The following is an 18,706-nucleotide window of genomic DNA, read 5'->3' on the forward strand; positions in this document are numbered from 1 at the left end:
GCAGTGCAATATGGCTGCATATTGTCACTGGCAGGACACTAAGGCACTCCGCTCGCCTCCCACCAGTGCCGATATACAGCCATATGGCACTGCTACTCCTGTAATTTTGCTCATTTATTTTAGGTATTTATTTTTATAATTGTGTTCTTGTTATTATTATACATTTTTATTATTAATTATTTTTAGTTCAACAGTATTATTATTATTATTATTATTATTATTATTATTTTATTTCTTCTTTTTATCTGTCTCATTGTTATCCTTTCTTATCCATATTCTAAAATACTAGAATAAGGATAAGAATCATTTGAATCATTTAAATGCAAAGAAAAGACCAAAAAAAAAAAATTCTGGTTTAATCGTTTTAATGTTGGTCAATTTCTATAATAAATAATTCATAATATACATAAAATAAATATGTAGAAAATTGAATGGCTTTTGAAATATATATTTATGTGCGGTCATTTTCCTCGTCACTTAGCCATTGGGCATGTGATGGTGAAAATCATGTTGAAATGTGAGTTTTAGTATCTGACTGTAAAATCAAAAACAGCAAGCTTAAAACAGTTTAAACCTGCAAAAACCTATGCCTTCTGTTTGGTATAGTTTGCCATTATATCATTGTTCACGTCTTGTGAGCTTGACTTTCCGACCTTGACATTACAAGACGTGTGGCAACTCTGTGCGCTTTTTTCTGAAGTTATTTCTTAGTGTTCAAAAAAAGACACAAGGAGAAAATGTCATATTTCAAAGCTATTAATATGTGCGTAGCCCGACAGGGAATGCATTAAGCCATGTTCCTTATTAAACCTCACTAATGCCACATTATGTAGCATGTCATCAATTAAAATCAATCATTGGAGCTGGGGCATCATGAATTAAAGATGCTCTGAAGGTGGACAGAACACGTCTGGATGATTGGTGTGGGCTTTGTTCTGGCTGGATCAGTGACCATAGTTCATTTGATCTCTGAAGTCGATGTTTCTCGCTATGATATTGCACACATTTTTAAAGCTGCTCCAATGATCGAATGTAGCTTTTAGCTTAGTCATAAAAGCCATTTAGATAGTATCTGAAAGTACACCTCTGGAAGGATACTGACTCAAATCAATGACTGATTGTTTGATTGAATCATTACATTTTGGAGTCAATAATAACAATGTATTTTTTTAACAGAAACCTTTTTGTTATGAGGCTGTACCAAACAGTATAAATGTCTCATTGCACATTACCTAAAAACAGTCTTGTCATTGATCACAGTTGTAAGAGCAACAAATGATAACTTGACTTCTACATGATCATTTGGAAAAGTGGCAGAAGGTAGATTTTTACAGATGAATCATGAACTGCATCTCAATCATCACAAATAGTGCAGAAGACGGATTGGAATCCGCGTAGACCCCAGATTTTTTATAGAAATCAGTCAAGTTTGGTGAAGGAAAATAATGGTTTGGGATTACATTAAGTATGGGGTCATGAATATGGATGGCAACATCAATAGCCTGAGGTTTTAAGACATTTGTGTTGCCCATTACATTAAAAAACATAGGAGAGGGTAAATTCTTCAGCAGGATAGCACCCCTTCTCAAACTCCACATCAAAGTTCCTGAAAGCAAAGAAGGTCAAGTTGCTCCAGGATTGGCCAGCCCAATCACCAGACATGAACAACGTTGAGCATATCTGGGGTTAAATGAAGGAGGAGGCATTGAAGATGAATCCAAAGTATCTTGATGAAACCTGGGAGTCCCACAAGAAAGCTTTCTTTGCCATTCCAGATGACTTTATTAATAAGTTAATTGTGTCATTGCACAGATGTATAGATGCAGTCCTCCAAGCTCATGGGAGTCACACACAATATTAAATATTTTTTCACTGCACTATGACTTTGTTCTATACTGTACGTTTATTTCTGCTAAGTGACAAGACTTTTGTCTAAGCTAAGTCAGAATTAACTGTCCTTATTAAATAATTAAAAATCAAGGCATGATCTTTGATAAAATAAGCGTAATCTAGAGGTCTTTACCTTTCATATACGCCACTTCTGATACCAATTGATCAACTAGAAGTCAAGTTATTCTTTGTTGTTATTAAACTTGGATAGGTGAAAAGACTTTTCAGGTATTGCTGTTAGTATTTCATATTGAATTATAATTTTGGTTATCAAATAACGAAAAATTGACTGACTGAATTATTGATTGATTTTGTAGCCAATAATTATTTTCCCTTTAGATTTTACCTTTTTATGACGATTTACTAAATGGTAAATGCCCAATAATGGTTAAAGTAATAGTTTTCATACTCTGGGCACTGACTAAAGTTAAAAAAATCTTTTTAATGTGTTTATTTGAACAAAAACAGGTGGTTTGTTCAACTTGACAAAGCTTTATGTGATTAAAGTCGACATTTATGTATAAAAACACCTTAACAAATGAAAATAAAAAGGCAATTTATTTATAACATAATCAAATCTGGTCATCTGTGTTTTCCTTTATAAAGATTTACTTTGGTAACCATAGCGTCTGCCAAAACACCACAGACACTAATGTGATTGTTACTATTAATACAGCTGTAGTAACCAGCTATTACCCACCACTGTCTTGCAAAATGTTTGTGTGATATGTAAAATAGGATTGTTTGAAACGGATTTAAACATCTGATCACAGATACTGATTAAGAATTTTAACTGTCCTTTTACCATTAATGGACATAACAACCATCTGTTTTCTAAACATTTGCAACTTTCTGACATAGGGGTGATCTGATCCTTTCAGCAAGTTTTTTGAAATTGCATTACATCGCTAAATATAATGTTCTAAATTTGGTGACGCATCTTTTATAAAAGTATGAGTATCGGTCTCTGAAATCCAGGTCCTAAAATCAACCTTTCATATCATCATCTTTAATGTAATGCTGCAGTTTTTTTGGAAAATGATAATTTTGCAGGTCACTTAGTTTTAAACAGTTGAGTTTTACCTTTTTCAATCTATTCAGCCGATCTCCTGGGGCCTCATGTACGAAGACTTGCGTGGAAATCATACTAAAACATTGCGTACGCACGAAGCTGTAAATGTGCTTAAGCAGAAAAAAATTCAGATGTATGAAACAATGCATACGCCGAATCTCACGCTTATTCTTTTGTACATCCGAATGAACGTGAAACTGAGCGCAACATGCACAAGCACAAGCACAAAACCCCTCCCTGCCTCCTCCCCCGTATGAATATGCTAATGACTCTACTTTGGCAAAACCCAATGAAAAAGCAATGGCAAAATCAAGCAAAAAGAGAAACTTTGAACAGAATGTGAATTGGAGGTGCTGCTTTCGGAGGTAGACCAGAGAAAATCGGTGTTATTGGCAAGTTTGTTCTCCGGAATTAACAACAAAAGAAAAAAATAGAGTGGGTGAATTAAAAAAGAAATGGTGTGATTTATAGGTGTAAAATGTTGCTGCATCTGTAACAGTCTCTGTGACGCAGCTCATAAGACGCATTTCAACTTGTTTTGACACGTTCAAGCATGAATTTGGTTCGAATCCAGCGTTTGATGAACTCTTTCTTCTTTTTTCCCCCGCTACATATCAGATTTTGCCAACTATTTATCACGAGAAGTACAAGTAGGAATCATTAATAAGTTTGTGCATCATATTTTATTTGCACATTTATTGAATGGAAATGTTTCTGATTCACGCATGCAAATTCATCTTCAGATAGTGTCTTTATAGCAATGTGCGCGCAGTAGATAGCTCAGATTACATTGGGAAAACAGGCGACCGCTGCAAATTGTGCTTTAATGTTTAGCTGGTCAACTGTATGATATGGAAACCTTATATACCTGCTAGATGAACCTGTCTCATACAGCTGCCATTGCAAGGCTCAGACACTTTGTAGAGAGCAATTTAACACAACTGCCTCTAGGAGTCAATGGAAATAAAACAGACACACACAAAAAATGTGCGTACGCCAGCCATAAAGCTGGCGTGGAGCTGCGCACATTCCCACGTTCAGTTCGTCGTTAGTAAAACCAAACGTGATCGATTCTGAGCGTGAAACCTGGCGTACGCAAAGTTTTTGTGCGTACGCAGCGATGATACATGAGGCCCCTGGTTTGGTGGGAGCATGCTTAGCTTAGCATAAATCATTGAATCGGATTAGACCATTAGCATCTCACTCAAACTATGGTGTAATAATCAAAAAATTTTACACGATGCCTGGAAATAGTATCATAGCTAGGTAATAGTATTGTGTAATATCATTGTGCATGCTGCAGTCATGGTACGGCAGCAAAATTCCTTTATTATTCCAGAATTCAACTCAATTCAATTTATGTTTATTTCTATAGCGCTTTTACAATGTAGATTGTGTCAAAGCAGCTTAACATAGAAGTTCTTGTAAACTGAAACAGTTTCAGTCCAGTTTTCAGATTAAAGTTCAGTTTAGCTCAGTTCAGTGGTTTAAATTTTACTGCTGAAAGTTCAAACACTAAAGAGCAAATTCATCAATGTGCCGCTCCACAAATCCCCAACCAAGCAAGCCAGTGGCGACAATGACGATAAAAAAAACTTCAACAATTGACGAAAGTGAGGAGAAAAAAACATTGTCTGTTGCTGTGGTCTTTCAGGAATCAGTCTCATGCTCTCCAATCCTCCATGACTGTCACAGCATCAGCTCAGGATACGGCCTGGTTCAGGATTATGGATACCTTGGCATCACTTCCTCACAGGGCTTCGTTTGCATAAATGGTGCTGTATAATCTCTAGAGGCCTCTGGATGAGTATCCCCTGGTGGAAATAAACAGTAAAGAAAATTATTTATCATAGATGCTGTTCATAGTGTATTTAAACACAAGATGCAAAAATTAAATGCTATAAATGAAAATAGTGGTTATATAAACAAACAAATAAAGCAAATAAGAGAATAGTTCCTGGCCATTTCAACCTAGAAAATAGCAACTATTGTTTTTCTTATTCTTGGTACACAATGTAACAACAGAAGCTTTAAATAGGAAAATTATTGAAACTTTTTAAAAAAAAATTATTTTTGAGCAAGATGCTTATAGTCTAATCCGATTAAATGTTTTATGCTAAGTTAAGCTAAAGGTGCTACTGCCGGACCCATAGATTGGCTGAATGGATACAATTTTTTTAAACTTAACAGTTTAACTCATCTAAAGTGACATGTAAAATGAGCCTATTTCCACAAAAAAGTGAAGTGTTTCTTTAAAACATTGCAAATCAGCCTCGCTATTTGTTATGGATGACACTATTTGTCATGTTTTTAAAGTGGCCCTGTTTTACATGTCTCTAAAAATAGAGTGGTTAAGGAGTGACATTACAACATGGAAGAATAATATTTCTTCAGTATTTGGGGACAGTGTTCTTAAGTCCACTCCTATGGTAATTCTGGCATAATTAATCAATAAAAGCTGCCACTTTTGGTGTAGCCATCTTCTGTATATCTTCCTCCTTTCCACCAAGTTGAATTTTTGGAAAGTGTGCTTTAGTTATGTGTCGAATGAAATCAGATGGGAGTCAAGTCATATAAATTACCAATACAAAATGGCCGGCACACAATATTGTGGACTATATAGTGGATAAAGTGGTTTCAGACACAGTTAATAAATTCATTTGTTGTGCACTTTGATCTTGAAGACTATTCAGACCCTTTACGTTCACAAATGCAAACAGTATGAAGGTAATATTCGTAGTTTATATGTAAACTGTCTTTTCTTGGAGTTGTTGGGTAGATCTTCTTCTTCTGTGTGTGTATGTGTGTGTGGCTTTGATTAGACACACACAGTGAGGCCCCTAATCTGCCATTCATCTGCGCAGGAATTTCTCAGTTTCGGAGGGGCCTCTGAGAAAACTTTCAACGCAAACAAACAAAATATCAGCTTACCCTGCCTCGCAATATCCCCTCTCCAATCTGGGGACGCTGAAGCAACACACTGTTTATTGTTTCAGAGTAAACTCTGCTGTTGCATTGCTGCCTCCCTAATTAGATTTTACCTGCCTTGTTTTTCTTTTTCCTCCACCCATGCTTTTTATTCTCCACTCGCGAAAAGGTGATGTTTTCATGGACCACTGTAAACCACACAGTGTTTGGAGGAACAAGCTTTCCGAGAATAGAGAACTCTGATGGGAACGCGACAGACTTCTGAGAGTTGACTGGCTTTTATTGTTCCTGAGAATATTTTCAAATATGTTTACGATATTAACAACTAAAGTGAGATTAAAGCTTCCGATGCTTGAGTTTCGGTAATGTCTTCCTCCTTCTCTCCTCTTTACTTTTTCAAACATCCTCCGCTGTACCTCCGGGGATAACCGGAGTGTTTCTTTGTGGTTTGATTTGCCCCAGTGTGGCCATGGGAATGCAGACACTCCACAGTAAACCCCCAGGGTTGCCACCAGGCAGATCCACCTCTTCCTCACTTACCTGAGGGGACTGTCACCCTTTCCTGGGGGTTGCTATGCACCTCTTTTCATAGACGCTAGGGTGAGGTATATTATCAGGGGGAGCCTGTCTGCTCCCAGAACATTGGCTTCGCACTTCGCTCATGTGCGTAGTTTGCTTTGGAGTCTTTCGGCAATGACCGTCTGATGTCGATCGCCTTGGGAAATTTTTTTTAGTGTTGTCAGTCTCTACGTTTGCTTTTATCGACTTTTCCAGAGCCACATTCTGTCATTTCTCCCATCTCCCCCTGCCAAATGTCACAGAGTGCTACGAAAGTGTCATGAAAAGTAGATGAAATTAAAACTTTTACAAATTTAAACATAAACACACATCTTCTAAGTGCCTCGGGAGGAATTCTCACAGGTACCTTGAACTCGTGAAGAGGTTTTCAAGTGCACGTTTATACGCTTGTCTCTTTTGTTTACCCTGTTTGCACTTCTTTCAATTTTCTCTGTTTTGGAAAAAGTCGACGGCTTGTCACTAGGCTCGCTGACCTCACCCCATCACCCGTAAAGTCCTCTTATGGTATTGTATATGCAAGCGATGGCACTTTGTTTTCTTTCATAGACTTCATGCCTTACATGGAGGCACACAGTGGCTCCAGCCAGCGTTGTGTATCACGGAGGCACTTTTGCATTGTGTATATATCGGCTAGAATAAACTATTGGAGGCACACCGGGGTCAGAAGCGGCGCTATCAAATCCTTGGATATTTGGGATAGGATGTCAGCGCTCTTTCAAACACGACATGTCAGTGTTTAGAAATGAAAAGTACACCACAACAAAAGAGGGAAACCTAATACGCTATGCCCTGATGCACATTTATCGGCTTACTTCAAAGTGCACTTGTCATTAGCTGTCTAAAAAAAAAGATAATTTTTTTTTCTCTCCATTTCTGTCAAGTAGCTGAACCAGCGTTAGCAAGAAAAAAAACTACAGACAATGTATTAAAAGTATAAAATAGAGGATTTACTCCCTGTCCTCTGTTAACTCCCCCCACTCTTGCCCCCTGATCTCAAGCCTGGCTCTCTCCACGCACTCATGGGGAATGTTTGGAGGCCCTGTTCATATTTTGTTTGCACAATGCATTCCTGCAGGCTCTTTATTTATGTCAATCTCCCCTTTGATCAGGGTCCGCTTACCCACTCTGTTCCTGTGAGTGAAAGAACCCACCTGTGAGGCAGCAGCCAGGGCTCGGGATTCTTGGGAAAGTTTACCGTCAATTAATATGGCTAAATTATTTCTTCACATGGCAAACTACTTATGTAAGGTGATCCTGGCTGGTGGCTGATTCTCTGACATCTGGGTTGGATATTCCGCACAGATGGTTCTACCTGCTCCCAGAGTCTCTTTTCATTCTGTTTTCCTTCAGTCCTTTCTTTCTTTCTCGCTTGCTTTTTTTTTTTTTTTTTAAGAGAAAGGGTGAAAGGTAGGCCACGGTTGAATGCTTGGGCAGAGTAATACAACCAGTAGGGAAGTGAAGGGGGTTGTTTTTTTCTGTCTTTTGTTGTTTAGTTGTGGCTTACACACAAAGGAGGCACATACTAGTGCAGAGGTTTTCAAGTACTTTAATGCAGAGTAGCCCTAAATATGAGCACCTTTTCATTCTGTTGTTCTGCTATTATAGCAAAGCAAAGATAGCACCTTTGCTAGATTTTGTTGTTACAATAGTAAAGTCTAAGTAATTTATTGATATTTTATCTACTAATATTTTCCCAATTTATTTTACGTTAATTGTTTTAGGAATTTAAATTATTCCTAATTGATTTTTTTATTAATTATAAAAAAAACACACTTAAATAAAAAGTTCTTAGTATATTAACTTGTAATTTTTCACCTTAGGTTACATATTTTCCTTAGTTTTTTTGTGATACACTTTTTCACTTTAGTTTTTTGTTTTAAAGACATGTTATTGAAATTAATTAATAAAATTTTTATGTTCTTATTATACAAAAAACAGATTGGTAATACCCCAGCAGGAACAGGACATCCAGTCAATATCATGTTAGATTGACTTTTTACCCTAACGTTGTAAGAACCCAACACCAGGCCAACATCAATGTCCAACGTCCAATCTAAAATCAACCAAATGTCCACGTCTAATAGTGTTACAGCTTGACATTGTTTGGATGTTACGACTATGACCTCTATCCGACATTGGATATTGGTTGCCAATCCTCATGAATAAATGTCAGTATTTGACGTCAATGTGACGTTTAACATGTTGGCTCGACATTGGATTTTGACCACAGCCATTTCACCCTGCAGTCTAAGACCGGTTACTCATTGAATCTAAGCAAGGCTGAGCCTGGCCAGTACCTGGATTAGGGACCACATGGGAAAACTAGGTTGCTGTTGAAAGTGGTGTTAGTGAGGCCAGCAGGGGGCACTTAACTTGTGGTCTGTTTGAGTCCTAATGCCCCAGTGTAGTGAAGAGGACACTTTACTGTCAGTCAGCACCGTCATTCGGATGAGACATTAAACAAATGTCGTAACTCTCCATGGTTATTAAAAATCCCATGACACTTCTTGTAAAGAGTAGTAACCCTGGCGTCCTGGCCAAATTCCTTCCATCGGTCCTTACCCATCATGGCCTCCATCATCCAATCATCCCCATCCACTGAAATGGCTCTATCATTGTCTCTCCACTCACTGTCTCTCCACACCTATAGCTGATGTGTGAGCACACTGGCATCGTTGTCATGTGGCTGCCTTCACATCATCCAAGTGTATGCTGGTGGTGGTGTGGAGAGTGGCCATACACAATAAAATGCGCTATATAAATACATATTACATTTTTTAACATTACTTTTCAACACAACCTACAATCTACCAAATATCAACATCATTTGATGTCGTTGACATCAAAATAACGTTGTCCTTGTATGCTGTCTAGACATTTATTTTGGTCACCTGACGTCACAACCTAATTCTAACCTAATATTAACATCTTATGATTTTGTGTGCCTGCTGGGATATTATTTGGTAATATTGACTTACCGAAGTGTTTAATATAAATTAATAATTGTTTCATATATTATATAATTGATTTTATGTTGCACCTTAGGTCATTTTAAACAAACAAGGTTACACTTCACAATAAGCTTGTATTAGTTAATGTTCGTTAATACATTTACAAACAATACACATTTATTACAGTATTTGTTCATGTCTGTTTACATTTTTTAATGAAAGTACAGTTGTTCATTGTTAGTTCATGTTAACTCACTGTATTTTAACTAATGTTAACAGGAATGAATTATGATTTTCAATAATGCAATAGTATATACAAGTATTGTTCATGCTTAGTTCATGTTTGTAAATGCACTAACATTAGCTAATGAAACCTTATTGTAAAGTGTGACCATGAACAATTTACCTTTTAATAATTTTACAAACAAATTTCTTAAACAAATTGAGTAATTAATTATTTTTTCTATGTTTGGCATCCCTTCGTTGGCCCTGTGACCCCAATCTGAAAGCTCATGACCGTTGGTGCGTTGCTGTTTAAAGAAATGTAATTCTGCTTTTGATTCATTTCATCTGGTTTTGACCTGTACATCAAGATCACTTTACAAAATCCTGAAATTATAGCAAGACCCACATTTAATGAATTACAAATCAAGTTTTCTTTCCCCCAGCAACCGGGCCAAGACACCAACCGGTTCATCCTTTGTTTTTTAAATAACTTCACTGTCTTGAGACTTTCTCATCTGAAGTTTTTCTCCAACTTGATTAACCTCTCTAATCAAGCAATGCATTTTTTCTGTCTGTTGCTGGTTTAGCATGTGATTATCCGAGTTTTTTTAAACACACTTTTAAATAGATCAGCCTAGTTTTAGACACTACTGAGGGCCCGTCTTGCTATCTGTGCCTGCAGTGAGACAGGAGCTCCGGACACGTTCTCATACAGAAATCCCGCCCTCAGCTATCCCAGAACCCCCTCAGGAGCAGTGGACTCGCAAGTACCCCATATCCAAATAATTAATCCAAAGCAATTACTCACTGCCTTCATCCGTCTCTTAGCCTGCTAACAAAACATTTCTACGTATGTCCTCATCAGTTAACTTTAATTACGCCGACTACAATTTATCAGCCTCACATTAATGAAACATGCTGCACCAAGATACTCACAAAAAATGTCCTATTTTCCTTCCTTTTTTTCTGTAATGGAGGAAAAAAATAATAATTAAGAAACCCAACAGCGAGGAGCCTCATGAGAGAGCCAGCAGGAGTTGTGAGATATCACTTTTTTTCCTCCTCTACTTTGTTCTAATCAGGAAACATAGTTACCGTCACCAACGCGTGTCTCCTTTATTCAGCACAAGTGAAAACAAGAACATGAGACACTTTTCTTTTTTGCCAAATTTTGCAAAGATTTAAAAGACCCGTTTCATTTATTTGATATATTCATTTATTTATTTTACCTGGAAGTTGGAGATAAAGTGGAATATTAATGGTAAAGAAAGTTCTTTTAATTTACACTGGAGTGATGTTTTGTTATCAGTTTTGTTGTAAAGTTATATTTGTGATGCCAAAAATATATTTGTTAATTACCAAATAAATAAAAAATAAGACAAAAGACTAATGTAATTTCTTTATCCTATCACAATTTTTTCGATATGATTTTGGATGGTTTATCTTTTAATAAATGAAGACTCCACTTTTTTGAAAATTGACTCATTTCTCATTTGGGCTCCTTCAAGTTCCCTAGAGATAAACAGTAGAGCTTTAATCTTTTTTAATCCATTCAGTCGATCATCTGGTCTTGTGGGTGCAATTTTAGCTTAGCAAAAATCATTGAATAAGATCAGACCATTAGCAGAATAACCTAACTTTGTCAATATAACTAATGTCACCTGCTTGCATAGGGAGCGTTACTTGCAATCATAGAGACCTTTGTGAAAAATGGTTCATAACATATTTACTTTTGTGCAGATCCTGGACCATTGAAAGTGGCTTCATTATTTACCAGAACGAAAGTATACACTTATCAGCCACTTTATTAGGTACAGTACCGGTTTGGACCCCCTTTTGCCTTCAGAACTGCCTTTATCCTTTGTGGCATAGATTCGACAAGGTACTGGAAATATCCCTCAGAGATTTTGGGCCATATTAACATGATAGCATCATGCATCTGCTGCAGATTTGTCGGCATATCAAAGGCGCTCTATTGGATTGAGATGTGGTGAATGTGAAGGCCATTTAAATACCGTGAACTCATTGTCATGTTTAAGAAACCAGTCTTGAGATTATTTGCGGTTTAAGACAGGGCATTTGCGCCCACCGAACTGCAGCTCACTGGATATTTTCTTTTTTTCTGACCATTCTCTGTAAACCCTAAAGATGGTTGTGTGTAAAAAATCCTAGTAGGTCAGCAGTTTCGGAAATGCTCAGACCAACCCGTCTTGCACCAACAACCATTCCACGTTCAAAATCAACTTTCTTCCCCATTCTGATGCTCAGTTTTAACTGCAGCAGTACATCTTGTCCATGTCTACATGCCTAAATGCATTAAGTTTCTGCTGGTTGATTAGAAATTTGTTAACGAGCAGTTGGACAGGTGTACCTAATAAAGTGGCCGATGAGTGTAGTTAGTAATATAGATCATCGGAACGTTTTTCTATCAGGGAAAAACAGCACTGTGTTACATAATTGTCAGAAAATTGGCTAATTCATACAAATTTATGCACTTTTATTCAAGTGAAAAGCACACATTTTTTTAAAGAGAGACCCTTCAATTGGATAATGAGCAAACTGAACTAAAATGTGAATGAAAGTTTATAAATTAAAAATTAATTAGCCAATAGAGTTACAAAATGTCATGAGAAAGAATTGGAAAACATGTTTTGTGAATACTGATCTAGCTAATGGTTTTTGTAAACATACAGTAGATTTATTTTTTCTGAAGAGTATATATATATATATATATATATATATATATATATATATATATATATATATATATATATATATATATATATATATATATATTCCTTTTTTAAATTTTAAATCATTATTTACAGTATATAGACATTAGACATTCATAACTATTATTATCTAAAACAGAAAACAAAACAAAGCTTGGCTTGTGCATTTATCAAGCAGTTTGAATGATTAAATGAACCCTGCTGATTTTAGAGCATCTCTTAATAAGCCTCAGCTAATATTAAGTAGCACCTCCTCCATTCTTCAGCCCTGCATCCTCCATCCTCCAAAAGCAGAGCATGATCACCAGAGCACCAGGATTCCTGTACAGGGATGATGCAGCAACCCTTTTCGTTCAGGCGGGGGAAGCTTGTGTTTGGTAAAGGCTCATCCTTGCTTCCTCGGCCAAGGGCAGCCTGGGAGCAATTTGGCAGTGTAAATTGTTGCCACACATGGGGCCGGTTGCTGGCAGGGTCAGAAGCCCTTGATGTCACACCCTGTCATTTCAAATTAAGTTATGCAAAGCGAGGCAGCCGCTTAATTTTCTTGTAAGTTGGACCACGGGGCCCCTTGGGCATAATGAGCAGGAAGTTATAATTGGACCGAGCTGTTGATTGCGATAATTGCTACTGTCTGTATAAGGAAGCCCGGCCTGCTCTGATCAGCTTGTTACCAAGGCTTGACAGCTTGCTGCAATTCTGCCTGGACCAAACGAAAGAACACGGGAGGTGAAGGAGGGGAAAAATGAGGAGTGAGAATTATGAGGGGGTTGAAGTGTTTTTTTGGAAGCATCTGTGTTGTGTGAGTTTTAGATTGGTGCATCGGCCACTCCTGGCTGGGCCTTTTTCTTGGCAACAATGCTCTTCAACCCCCCCACCCCCACTGACCCTTTGACATCTGCCCACTTGTTGACCTTAATTCTTTGGTCTGTGAGGAAGGGAACGCAATAAGGTCGCTGGTCTTTGTTCTGTGTTGAAAGGTAGGAAAGAGCCATTAGTGTCCACAAATCCTAGGACGTAACTTTGGATTCATGATGCTTGAGATTTTAAAATATAGGAGGGTAAATATACACTGAAAAAAAAAGATTTCTGCAAAACTGTTGCAAAAATTTATTTATGTTGAATTTAAACAAACAAATTCAATTTAATAAAATTCTACTTAATCTGTTTGTTTAAATTCAGCCCAAATAAATTATTTACAGCCACTTAAAGTTAAAAAAAAGTTGTAAATCCAAGGAGTCATTTCCGAATTTTTTTTTTTTCAGTGTAGTTGGCAAGATGGGTTTCTTAGAAAAGGCATATACTTAAGATCAAAGCAAGCAACAGCAAAAGTGCTGTTATTTTCTAACTGCAAATGCAATGTACATGGAGCCCACGCAATAGTTTTTGCACTTCTTATTTTGTTTAAAAGGTTTCAACACTGAACTGAACTCGGCTATAGTCGAAAAAAAAAATCAAATGGAAAAAGACTATTAAACTGAAGATTTATTCTTTCATTCATTTTCCTAGTCCCTTAGTACCTTATTTATCAGAAGTTGCCACAGTGGAATGAGCCGCTACTTTTCCAGCAGATGGCCTTGCAACCACAACCCAGTACTGGAAAAAACACACTAAAACAGGCGAAAACAATAGATGCTCACGTCGACTTGTGTGTTGTGTGTGTATTTAAGAAGAAAGTAAGATATCCATTTCTTCTCTTTAAATGAGTACAATTTGTAGCTCACCATAATCTTTGGAAACTAAAAGTGCAGACAATGGACAGAGACCATTAAACTGAAAAAATATATATATTATTTTTTTTTATAGTATATATTATGTGTGTGTGTGTGTGTGTGTATGTATACACACACACTCTCATTGGTCTTCCTATACCTGTCTAACTGCTCGTTAACACAAATGTCTAATTAGCCAATCACATGGCAGCAACTAATTAATTTAGGCATGTAGTCATGTCTAGATGATCTGCTGCAGTTCAAACCAAGCATCAGAAAGGTGATTTAAGTGACTTTGCATGTGGTGTGGTTGTTGGTTCCAGGCGGGCTGGTCTGAGTATTTCAGAAACTGCTGATCTACTGCTACTGGGATTTTTCATGCACAACCATCTCTAGGGTTTTTCTATAGTGCGAAAAAGAGAAGATATCCAGTGAGCGGCAGTTTATGGGCGCAAATCCTTTATTGATGCCAGAGGTCAGAGGAGAATGGCCAGACTGGTTCCAGCTGATAGAAAGGCAACAGTAACTTAACCACTTGTTGGGTTACACGTCGAGAAATTAACAAATCAACAAATAAAAACAACTCGCATGAATGCTAATGTATCTGAGCAGCTAGAATCCGTTTAGCATTTTCCATATAGAAGAACAAAATTAGAGAAAGGGAAATAATAAATTGAAGTCTTCACATTCAGGTGAACTATTGCTTTTCCTGCTGTGAATATAACATCTCTCCTTCAGCTTGGGTCTCACGGCTTGTACTACAACACATCAGTGAATCAAACTCTCATTACTTTCCTTGGGTACTAAACAGCATTAGCCATTCTAGGTCATTAGACTTCAAAGGCAAGGGGTGGATTATTTACTAAACTTCTGAAATCACATGGCATGGCTGCCTTGTCGTTCCAGATGAGCCTCTAATGAGATAAACACTAATTCAATCTGAACAAAATAGCAGAATCTTAAATATTTACTGTTCCTGTCTATGAACCATGATTAATCCTGAGAACAATATTAGAAGGCACAACGGTGAAAGGATTTGCTTTCATTACTGTTTTAAATTATCACTCAGGTAAATTATTAATTGTTTGTTTTAACATGCTCAGCCTTCTTTTAAGTTCATGCAAATCTTTCAAACAAAGTGTTAAATTGTTATATTTCATTGTCATGGAATATCATACGGAAGAATTGTCACGTTTCAGTCTTTCAAAGTCTAGGCGATGTGGCAAAACATTAAATCTTGAATCATTCTCTCTGAAAACTTTCTGCACTCAAAAAAGACTTTAGTCTCTTGTTGAAAGTACTCATTTAAAAGGAGTTGAAACAACACAATTCTTGATTTTGTGACAACTTCAATGTTCAATCCGCTTAAATTTTTAAAAACCAGTAAATTAGCTTAATACCTTCATGTTGTCCCGAATCTATTGTGTGGAACTCAGCATTTTTGACATTGTGATTAATCTCTTTACATAAAATTGTATTCCATGTACACCACATCAACAGTGTACATGTACAACCGATTGCTAAATGTCTCCCCAGAGGAGATGAAGTGATGCTCACTTACTGATATTTGGCATCTAAAGTGTTTGTATACTGGAAGTAGAGGGTTTTTTAAATTAAGTATTTAATGAATATTCATTTTAGGGTCTTACGGAATTCATTTTATTTTTTCACAAATTGCATTTTGAATTTCTTTAAAAAATTTTAATTCAGGATTCCTGTGAAAAAATATATGCTTGCTCAAACTGAAAACTGGAATTTAATCTTTTATTTTAAAGTGTTGTAATACTGTGTCCTTCTATTGCCTGATGATACTACAGAGCAGTATGTTATAGTACAATTTGGTCCAGTTCACCACGATCAGACATGTTTCATTGCCAACAGTACCCTTACTTGGTATGTATGTCGTCTGCCAGAATTTTGCAATTGAGATCTTTCTTATTTGAAAAAGAAATCTTTTGAGCTGGTCACATATTTTCACACAAATCTTTTGCATACTCAAGTTATTTTAAATAGAAACACGCGGCATGTGCACAAATAGACAGAGGAAGCAATGTTTTTGCTCTATTTAAATGTGAGAAGCCCAATAAACAACAATGAAGAACACACGACAGATTCTATTCTTGCTTCTTGGGATATGGCTGTTTATCACAAAGCAGGTTAGAACACTTACAAAAATAACTAGTATGGTTCTCAATTTTTGAACTTCTTACAGTTGAAATGTAAATAAATGCTGTACTGCAGTGGTCCTCAGCCACCAGGCCACGAATCGGTACCGGTCAGTGATAATATTTCCTTATTTTTATCTGAGCCTGAACAATCTTTATTTCGAAAAATGTTTATTTAAAAAAATGACCTGATTCACATCTCAGGGTGCTTTTACATCTAGACTTTTGTTTCGGAACCTGTCTCGTTTGCCCAGTTAGTGCGGTTCGTTGGGCATATGTGAAACCACCAGTAGCTCTCGCATCTGCAACAAAACAATCACTCCGAGGTCGCTTGAGGTGGTCTCGGCTCAATTGAAACGAACTCTGGAGCGGATCGATTGTAGTGAGAAAGCAATATAATCCGAGCCTGGTTATATCGCAGTGTTTTATGGATATGTAATGGGCATATGGCTATATGAATAGAGAATTATGAGAAGGGCGGGAGGTCATTCCAGACATCCCAAGTCTCTCGAAAGTTTTGTGAGTCTCCTGCAAAAGCACAGAGACTCCCGGATGCCCGCAAACGAGTGATAATCTCCCGGAATTTGTGCGCCTCCCTCCCGGTCCTCAAAAAGGTTGCGCGCCCTTCTCACCCCTCCCCACCACATCCGTCCTCGCTCTTCAGACACATCGCGCACACCCTGTCAAACACCACCAAACCACTACCATCCCCCTGACAGCTGAGCAGGACTCTGCAAAATAAACCGTGAAGCTGACCAATGTGAGGAGAGTTTACTCACACGTGACTTGTTTTTGTTCTTTTGGCCAGTTTAGAAACTTTGCCATGTAAAAGCGAATCGCACCAAGAACAAAGAGTAACAATGTAACAATTTTAATCCCTGTTTTGGAACAACTGAGTCGATTCACAGGTGTGAAAGCACCCTCAGTCACTTGAGTGCCCTAATATAACCCACAAGCAGCAAAAAGAGTAAGAAACAGACGTCTTTGGAAAGTTTCTTTGCTAAGAGGAAAGGGCCCAGTGAAGGACCCACGAACTGCCAGAGAATAGATCTGCAACCCATTTGTCAATAAATCCGGTAAATCCACCATGTCTGTGCAAGATCAACTGCTGGAGATCACAAATGACAGCAACCTTTTAGGTGCCATTCACATATCATGTCTTTTTTAGAGAAATTTGTTATTTCCAATGGAGGTGTGCGGCTTGCACACGCAAGTGGTGTAAGGCACTCGCGCCTTCCATACGCACCCAGTATGAGTAGATGTGCGAGTCACGTGACAAGAACTGACCAATCAGCTTCATACACTGTATGGAATATACACATTTTAGTAAACTAATTATCTCAGACAAACACCTAACACCCAGACAATGCAGTGCTTTATCATTTTTTTCATAAATAAAACTTATATCAGTGATAGCAATGTTTTGTCAGCTTCCTCTGAGAAAATGATTGATGGTTGAACCAATAAACCCCCTCCTAACATACCTTCAACCCTGGTCCATGGTAATATTGTCAACCGTTGACCGATGCGCAGTGATAAAAGGGTTGGGGACCACTGCTGCCATCAGTGCACATGATAACAGCATTTTTTCACTTGGATTGCACAATTCTATTCATGATTTCAACATCATTGACCTCTTAATTGTGATGTTTTATATAAACTGGCATTCTCAAAATAATCAACTAGCCCTAGTTTCATGTATTTTCCAGCATATGTGCATGTCTCCCATGTTAATTGAAGTTCCTTTGAATGCTGTGATCTGCTGAATAGCGCGAGGGCGTTCACACTACAAGCACACTTCAGGCGTCACAGATAGTTCCTCGAGAACTGAAAGACCAGACCTTTCACCAGCCACTGCCTCCATTCACCACAATCTGCCCTTTCACCACAAACCTATCTCAAAGGCCACCTCAGGTCATGGTGGAGGGGTTCTGTGAACTGGCACCTCACTTCCATTCAGCTTCCCCTGAATACAGCACTCAACGCACCGGCTCGCTCTTACATCATCACAGGGTCACATAGAGGCAAGAGCTTGGTGGAGAAATGTTTTCAGTGATTTATTTATTTTTAATTGATATTTTTAGCCTGCTCATCACATGTCAGGGGTAAAGACGTACCCACTGAACTGCAGCAATGAGGCCTATTCATGCTAATATTAATAATCTCGAGTGGCACTCTTTAAAAGGAAGACTCAGGGCAAGGGCTTCCTGTGAAAGCCGAATGCTGTTTTAGTAGTTAACAAATGATGATGATGAGTGAAAAAGGATGAGTAAAAAAAGGAAAACAAGACGATTGCCGCATATAAACATGTGCACCCTTGTCTTTTTGTTTAACTTTCCTCTATAATGTGTTTAAGAGCGTTCCACTCGTGGATCCGAACGAGCACATACTCTGAGTTCTAATTGCCGGCATTCGTCAGGTTTTCCCCTTCGAGATGCGACTGCGGAGCGGCTAA

General features: G+C 37.7%; 1 protein-coding gene across 7 annotated transcripts in view; it reads left to right on the plus strand.

Annotated features, from left to right (window-relative positions):
- Positions 1 to 18,706, plus strand: part of foxp4 (forkhead box P4) — a 471,422-nt gene that overhangs the window by 30,186 nt on the left and 422,530 nt on the right. The window lies entirely within an intron of this gene.

This window comes from Danio rerio, chromosome 11 (genome assembly GCF_052040795.2).
Source record: "Danio rerio strain M-AB ecotype USA chromosome 11, GRCz13ab, whole genome shotgun sequence".
Taxonomy (NCBI): Eukaryota; Metazoa; Chordata; class Actinopteri; order Cypriniformes; family Danionidae; genus Danio; species Danio rerio.